This window comes from Pogona vitticeps, chromosome 2 (assembly GCF_051106095.1).
Source record: "Pogona vitticeps strain Pit_001003342236 chromosome 2, PviZW2.1, whole genome shotgun sequence".
Lineage (NCBI taxonomy): Eukaryota > Metazoa > Chordata > Lepidosauria > Squamata > Agamidae > Pogona > Pogona vitticeps.
In genome coordinates, this window is record NC_135784.1 from 182,450,602 (window position 1) to 182,458,529 (window position 7,928).

The 7,928-nt window shown below is 44.3% G+C and overlaps 1 protein-coding gene and 1 long non-coding RNA gene across 5 annotated transcripts in view; both read right to left on the reverse strand.

Annotated features, from left to right (window-relative positions):
* Positions 1 to 7,928, reverse strand: part of PDE4A (phosphodiesterase 4A) — a 510,240-nt gene that overhangs the window by 190,368 nt on the left and 311,944 nt on the right. The window lies entirely within an intron of this gene.
* The window catches only part of LOC144587126 (uncharacterized), a 38,988-nt gene continuing 32,648 nt past the window's right edge, over positions 1,589 to 7,928 (reverse strand). Inside the window, exon 2 of the long non-coding RNA XR_013542317.1 lies at positions 1,589 to 4,045. This is a non-coding gene — a long non-coding RNA (uncharacterized LOC144587126). The remainder of the gene's footprint in view (positions 4,046 to 7,928) is intronic.

Genomic DNA, 7,928 nt, shown 5'->3' on the forward strand with positions numbered 1-7,928 from the left:
GACAAACAACTCATACTGACAATCCATTATTAATTAAGCCGTCTGGCAGCCTCTGATGGATGGCTTTAATACTTGGGCAAAGCGGGAAGATGCGGTAAGCACTCTAGGAAGATGCTGCTTTCATCTCAGTGGAGACCCTTTGCCCTACCAGGAGCCAAGGATCTGCGGTTTAGAGACCAAAGCCAGAAACAGAAGTTAAGAGACAAACTATGGTTAGTGGAGGAAAATCTTGGTCTATGAAAGTGTAGGAGTGTGACACCAAGACCATCTTTCACCTTTAGGAGTAAGCAAGTAAGCTTACTTTGTATAGTCATTTTCCTCGAGGACTCAGGTACAGTTCCTTTGAAGTTTTAATGGGATAAACCCAAAAGACAGTCTCAGACTGGCTCTCAGGAACACCAGTGTGCTTTCAGCTCTACGTCAGTTTCTCGCCTAGCTCGCAAAACACAGCTACACCTGGCATCCCCTAGGGGCACTGATGATGCTATCACCACGTCCACCTTGAAACTTTTAAAAACACCCTTTCACCCTTATGAAAACACATTTTCTTCAGTTGGGAATTTTAGCCAGTTCCCTCCGACCCCCTCTACTAGAAATCTGTTTGTTTCCTCACTTGCTCATTCATCTGCCCATTCTTTTGTCCGATTTATATCCTGCCTTTCTCCCCAATCTAAAGTCCAAGGCAGCTCACAATAAAATTAGGACAGATACAGATACTAGATCAAACCAGGTACAGTACGGCTAAAAACATGATTATTATGAAAACATGACTAAGCAAACTACAATATTACTGAATTAAAACACAATTCAAAATAACATCTATCTATCTATCTATCTATCTATCTATCTATCTATCTATCTATCTATCTATCTATCTTTGATGTTTTATATATATGTTATATACTGTATATATAAGCTAAGCACCGATCCATTAAAAGCCTTTTCCTCAATAGCCTGTCAACTGCTGAAAGCCTGCCAAGAGAACAAGGCCTTTGCTTGAGAGTGGAAGAACTGCCTGGCCTCCCTTGGCAGGGAGCTTCACAACCTGGGAATACTCACTCGAAAGGCCCCATGACAGATCTCCATTGGTTTGTGGGCAATCACTCCTCTCCAAACATGGTGGTCACCCTCCGATTCTGTGCCTTCATTTTGCCTCAAAGCAGCTATGATCCAAAGGGAAACTGCCCAAGGATTTGCCACAATTACATAAAAAGAAATGCTGGGGTACAAAACTGCCTGCAGACTCTGGAATATCACTAAGGGCCATGAGAAACAACTACAGTATCTGAAAGAAGGCCCCTTAGGCTCATATTCATGCGACTGCTAAGCTTGCCACTGTGCCCCACTCAGGCCCTCTTCAGTCATTAGCACAGTGTGCTTCATCAACACACAAGGAGCGGCTGCACAAGCTCCACCCCTCGGTTCCTCCTTTACTCACACAAAGTGAACAGGTCTGAAGAGGGAAAGATGTCTACCCTGTTTCACCAAAAATAAGACCTAACCTGAAAATAAGCCCTAGTATGATTTTTCAGGATGCTTGTGTTATGCCAAACAATTTACCTTAAACAAAAGACTGAGACACGAAGGCTTTTCTATTGAAGTTCATTTTATTTACATAAAAAGGAAAAACAAAAATAGAACGCCACTGCAGTTTGGCGGGAAGGAACACCATTTCACCTTAATTTGTGGGTGATTAGGGTTTCTTCAAAGAACAAAGGAATTGGTACAGTCTTATAGCTGTCCCCTCAGGGCGAGAGGGGTGGGCCTTTGAGGTCATTAAGTTAGTTAGCAACAATTCATTGGATTAGTGAAAACACATTTTAGACATGCGCAAAACAATCACTTTCCCTAAAGGGCCTCTTGTCTCAACATTCCATGCTTATCTGGCTTTTAGCCTTGAGTTATGAAGAAAGAAAGCAAGGAGAAGGGGGGTCGAGGAGCCTGTTTTTACAAGGCTGGATAATCTCTTCTGAATACACACACAAACAGCTTGTTTTTCTTTTTCAAGTAAGAACAATCTTTTATGAGGCAATTGCCTCATTTGAATAAGTCAAACCTTCACTTCTATCAATTCCCCCGTTTTCTTTTTATAATTTCATTTGACTTATTCACAATTATGAAAACTTCCCCCCCTCCCCCAGACCAACCTAAGGTGTCTTTCACTTGGACAATTTTCATAGGAGCCCCAGGTACAATCGAACTTTACAGGCACCTTCCTGAGGCTTGCAGGGCGTGGTAGATCAGGTGGCTAACTTCACACAGTTTCATACAGAAACAAACAGGTGAGTTTCTAACCTGCACTTGCTGCTATTCTCCATACCATGTTGTGCTGAACCCAGCCTATTCCACCACATTTAATTCTAGTCCAGCCTCCATTACCAATTACTGTAACACGGAATTCAATCCAAATTCTCTCGGGGATTTCTCTAGGGTCATAACAAGTTTGAGTTTCAAGGGAGTCCTGACAAATTTTGTACTCTACCTTGTCAAATGCACAGGAGGTAATATTATCAACACAATTGAAGATGGACTTATAGGTTAAGGTCTGCTGTTCCCTGCTTCCCTGCCTTGTCGTTATTACACAGGGGCAGGTGGATCCTGTAGCTTGTAGCACAAGGCTCAAGAAGAGCCCTAACACTATCCTTATTTTGCCATCAACCCGTGGTCTGCCAATAAACAATTGCCTGATATTTCTCCAAGACATTAGAGGGGTGGGCTTTACCTCCGCTTGTAGTGGGAATTCCATTCCTCGTCCTCTGAATCTAGACTGGGCATTGACCAGGGGCTTGCGTTCTTGCACTTCTAACACGTTTCGTGGTGCACCGAAGATGCGTAACGGAGCCATCCCTTGGGAATTGGTCTCTGCCTGCGCCGAGCTATCAGATTGAATTCTCCACGGACAGCTTGCAATTTGGCGTTTTTACAGCCTACAAGCTTCAGTCCACAACCCTTCAGGATATCTCACCTTAAGCACATACCACCTCAAAGCCGGGTTTTCGTCAAATTTAGTTATTCTGGCACTCCAATGGTGAGGGCAAAAATGGCAATACAAATAACAGTAAGGCTCAAAAGGATCCAATCCTATCAGGGGGTCTTTAAGTTTCAGATATTACCTGATACTCCGAGTAAACTGCCGGGAGGTGAAAGTATGAGAGTAGAAAGACCACTTTCTTCGGGGAATGACCTAGTCGGAGTCTGACTCTGATCCAGGGCTGATGTTGCTATCTCTGATTTTAATGAGGGGGCACTGCTTGCAATCTCGGTTATGCCAGAACTCTAGACTTGAAGCCAACTCAGTGCTGGTATACAAAGTTCCACGGCCCTTACCTCGTACCTCTTTGCGTACCATCAATTGGTTACCACAGGCCAACCCTTTGTATTCAGTGTCCCAATAGGAAGTGGTTTGTATCTGTACCTTCCACTCTTCCACCTCCCCTTTTGGTGTTCGACTAATTGAACAGGAAAACCAGGGACAAATTCTACCTGTTATATAGGGAGTTATAGACATTACTCTGACAGCAATTTCCCAAATAGTTCTTGATCTTTAAAGATTTTCCTTTCCTCCTCCCAATCAATGGTCCCCTCGTCCTCCAACACTACTTGATCACCAATTGAATATCCTTTAAAGAAATAGAGTCCCCTACCCGCTTCTGTCTACTTTTAAATTCACCTTCCGAGTTTGGACCAGATTATTAACTTTTCTTACTTCTATATACATACTAAAGAAGGGACAATATTTATACGCTAACCGACTAATGGACATTACATATGTCATTTAAAACAGTCTTTTAGTCCGTCCTTGGACACAGGCACAACTTTTCACCGTCCCTCAGGGTCGACTGTGCGCTTGGCTCTGGTATAATGAGTCCAACCAGCTTCCTCAGTTTGGATGACAGTCTCTGTTGTCAACAGTATCTGGAACAGACCAAGCCATCTTGGGGCGAGCGGTTCACTCTCCCATGCCTTGATATAAGCCCAATCCCCGGGGTGGAAGGAATGCACTGCTACCTCCAATGGCGTCTGTTGCACTGAGATGCCTCGCTCCCTGTTATCGGAGAGAATAGAGAATAGGGCCAGCAAATACTTTCTTATAAAGGCATCCTTGAACAAATCTAAATTAAGGCTCACTCTCTGTGTATCTCTGTGCATTAACATCCCAAATTTCCATTCTGCACAGGCTTCAAAGGGCGAGAGTCCTGTAATGCTATGCAGCTTATAAAGCTAGGGGCAAAACCCTTCGGTCAGGGCAACTGCGCTAGTTGCATCAACTTATTAATTTGCTCTTTCAAAGTCTGGTTCATCCTTTCAGTTTTTACCCCTGTTGCTAACCATTGATTGGATTAACCCATATCTACAAATAATTTGTTCCAATAAGATTTTACAAACTGTCCCTGCCGTTGCCCGAGCCGTAGGGTATGTCTCCACCCAGCCAGTGAGCTGATCAGTTATTATCAAACACTGATTCCAAAGTCCTGACTTTGGCATACCAATAAAATCACATTGCAAATGTTCAAAGGGGTGGATGGCCAGAAGTCGTCCTCCCATTTCTGTTTTTCTCGGGTTATTCTTATTTACTCTCTGGCAAGGAATGCAGTGGGCTAAAATGGTGTTGGCGTGTGACCACACTTTTCTTCCCTGTATATTTTTGCAGAAAGGCTGAGACCAGAGCCTTAACTCCCCAGTGTCCTCCCTCGTGCAATGCCTTGAGGACTTCCCTGACCACCCCCTCGGGCAGCCATTGTCTTCCATCTCTCAACTTTAGCGTGCCATTCACCATTGTAGCTCCCTGCTCCTCTGCTAATTCAAGCTCCTTTGTGAATACACCAAAGGGGCAGTGATCTCTTTACTGGTAGGAATAAGGGCTGCTAAGAGGGCGGGATTCAATTCTTTTCCTGCCACCTTTCTTGCCACTTCGTCAGCCAGCCGGTTTCCTACTACCTCCGGGGAGTTTCCCTTCTGGTGCCCTGGAATGTGGATAATAGCTACCTTGGACTGGAGGCTCAACGCTTCCAGGGTGTCCAGTATCAACTGATGGTGGGCCAGATTCTTTCCCTGGGATGTAAGTAGTCCTCTTTTACTCCAATTTTTTTTTCTAAAAACGTGGACTACTCCACATGCATACTTAGAGTCTGTCCAGATATTTACAGATTTTCCTGTGCTTTTTTTTTAAAGCTCCTTTAGGGCATATAATTCTGCTGTCTAAGCTGACATGGACGGGGGAAGGGGTCCAGATTCAACTTCGAACCCCTTATCCTGTCTACCACTGCATATCCCGTTATTCTTTTCCCATTCACTACTCTAGAGGAACCGTCAGTGTACAGGTTCCATATTCCCCCTATTGCCTCTTCCTGTAGGTCTTCCCTAAACTTTATCTGTAGACCAGTCAGGGCAATACCATCATGTTCATTACACAGTTCCTTCCTGACAGTTTCTGATAAACCCTCAGTATTAGATCGAGTTTTTCAAGGAGAATAGCCTCGATCTGTAGCAGCCTACTGACCATCATCCACCGCCAAGGATAGTCCTATGCTGGTGTGAAGAATGCAGGACAATCGCTTCCTATGTTGCATTTACTCCTGTTCTCAAATTCTTCACCTTAAAACTGGAATATATTTTCTCCTAACGATTTCCGGATTTAGGCTCGATGTAGTTGTTTGTTATAGGAATTAAACCATAACCCATAGTTTGCAAGGCATCCATGCCAATGATTAGATCCTCTGTGGCTTCTAGATAATTCACTCTCAATAAAAATACTACACATTTTAATCTCTTAAAACTGGTAGTGACCCCTGAATGCAAAAGTGACTTCTAAGGAATTCCCACAGAAAGTGCCTATGTAAAACAGGCAAACCATTCCTGGTGTGAAATCAACCCCCCTTGTCTCTCCAGCTCCCACTTTGTGCATCTGGAGAAGCAAGGAGGGGGATCTGAACATTCCCAGCAATTCTGCTTGCTATCTCTTATCTACTAACCTATTTCTTTCTCCTGTCTCCAAATTCTCTTCAATTCAGGCTTTTTAAACACGTACTTCTGCCAATCAATCCACATACTGCATCTGTCATTTTCCTGCATGTTTTTCTGTGGGATTCCATAGTCAACAATTCCCCTAGTGTCTTTTGTGTGTGTGTGTGATTTTCCCCATTTTCTAACTACAAATTTTACAGATCTGCATGTGTTTATACAGTCCTAAGCTGGCCGAGATCTCCCTCCCTCAACACCAGGCGATTTTTTTTTTTTTTTTCCTACTCTGTGCCTACTCTTAACCCTTTATACCCCAGTAAGTTTAACAAGCCAAAAGAGCTTTTTCTCACTCCCTGTTCTCCATTCGCTCCTATTTCTCTTAGGACTCCTCCTGAGGATTCCATTTCATATACACTTTTGGATAATATTCTCTGTGTTTTTCATGAACTTTGAGAAAGTTACGTTCCTTCTTCTCTTTTTAATCCTTTTTCCTGTCAGCTAACTGTAGTGCTCAGCTTAGAGCAAACAGTTCTGCTGTCCGAGCTGGCATGCACTATTAGTTTTGTTAAGGACTCCTTTCCTGAATCTCCTTTCTCCTCTAGCTGCATCGCTTGTTACACACTTATTTTTCCCTCCTTTATAGCCTTTCCTTTCCCATTTCCCCTCAAAACTCTTTACCTGATCTTGCAACAACTTTCCTTGCCTTCTTTACAACATACTCTCTCTCTCTTTGCCTAGCTTCACCTAAGCATTTCCTGAGCCACCTTAAAAGTGAACACAGTCAGGGCCCCTTGCCCCTCCTTTCTCTTCCCCCCCCCCCGCTTCTTCATTCCCTTCTCTTCTGAGCGGGTAGGGCAGAGAAAAACTCCTCCTGTTTTCTCTTCTTGCTACCACTTTTGAGCTTTTCGCTAGCAACTGTCCTATGGGTTTGGTTGTCATGTCATCCATTTTCTGTAACTTGGACTTTATATCTGGGTAACACCCTGACACAAATTCCAATCTCAGAATATTTTCATTTCTGCACTTTGCCCTCTGATATTTTCATCCTGGAAATCCCAATCTCCAGGGGTTACTTCTGGAAGTGCTTCCCCGGCCGCCTGTTCTGTTCGAGCGGCAATTGCCAGAGTCTCCTATGTGACTCCGGCCAGCTGCTTACAAATGTGCAGCAGCTCTGTGGGCTTGTAAATCATAATCCCTAAAGCATCTCTGAGACTTCTCTGAGTGGATACTGGGCACTAACTCCCTGCTCTTTTATCTGCCGTGCCTGAGAACGGGTCACTGGTCCCTTGGACAGCGTCCCGTCTTTATTTTCGCCATCCCCCTCCTTTTCTTTTACTGAGGTGGAGCAGTCCAATTTACAAACTCCAATTTTGTCATTTCCTCACCTTGTAACTTAGAACCTATCAAGTCTCTACTCACTGCCAGTTTTATTTCTTCTCCAAATTTGATTAGGTACCATATCCAAAATCTACATAGGGACACGGGGCGGATGGGCCAAATTTTGGCCCTTTAGAACGAATATCAAATTGTGTCTAAACTCCAGAGCACATGGACCATTCCCTTCTCTGTCTGAAACTCCTGTACCTTTTTACAGACTCCCAATGCAGCAACAGCTTGCCCACCGCACTGTTGCCAGGAATTCCTAACTCATTACCACCCCCCCACAAGGAGGCCTGGAGTCGGGGCGTCCCCCTCGAAATTCCTCCTGAGGTCCCCACCGGACCTTTTTCCCTTTTTGGAAGTCTGTATTCCCATCCCACGGGAGACAAAGACATAAGGATAGGGAGGTTGCGTAGAGAGTAAGGGGTCTCTCTGACGCAGACACAAGGAGGGTACAGACAACAGTCGCACACCTTGGCCCAGGGTCCCGGACTACTTCAACGGCCACCTCTGGGAACCGCAAGGTCACTCACTCTTCATTCACACAACAACAACCAACCCTTTCAGAGTTTCCCACTACGACTTAC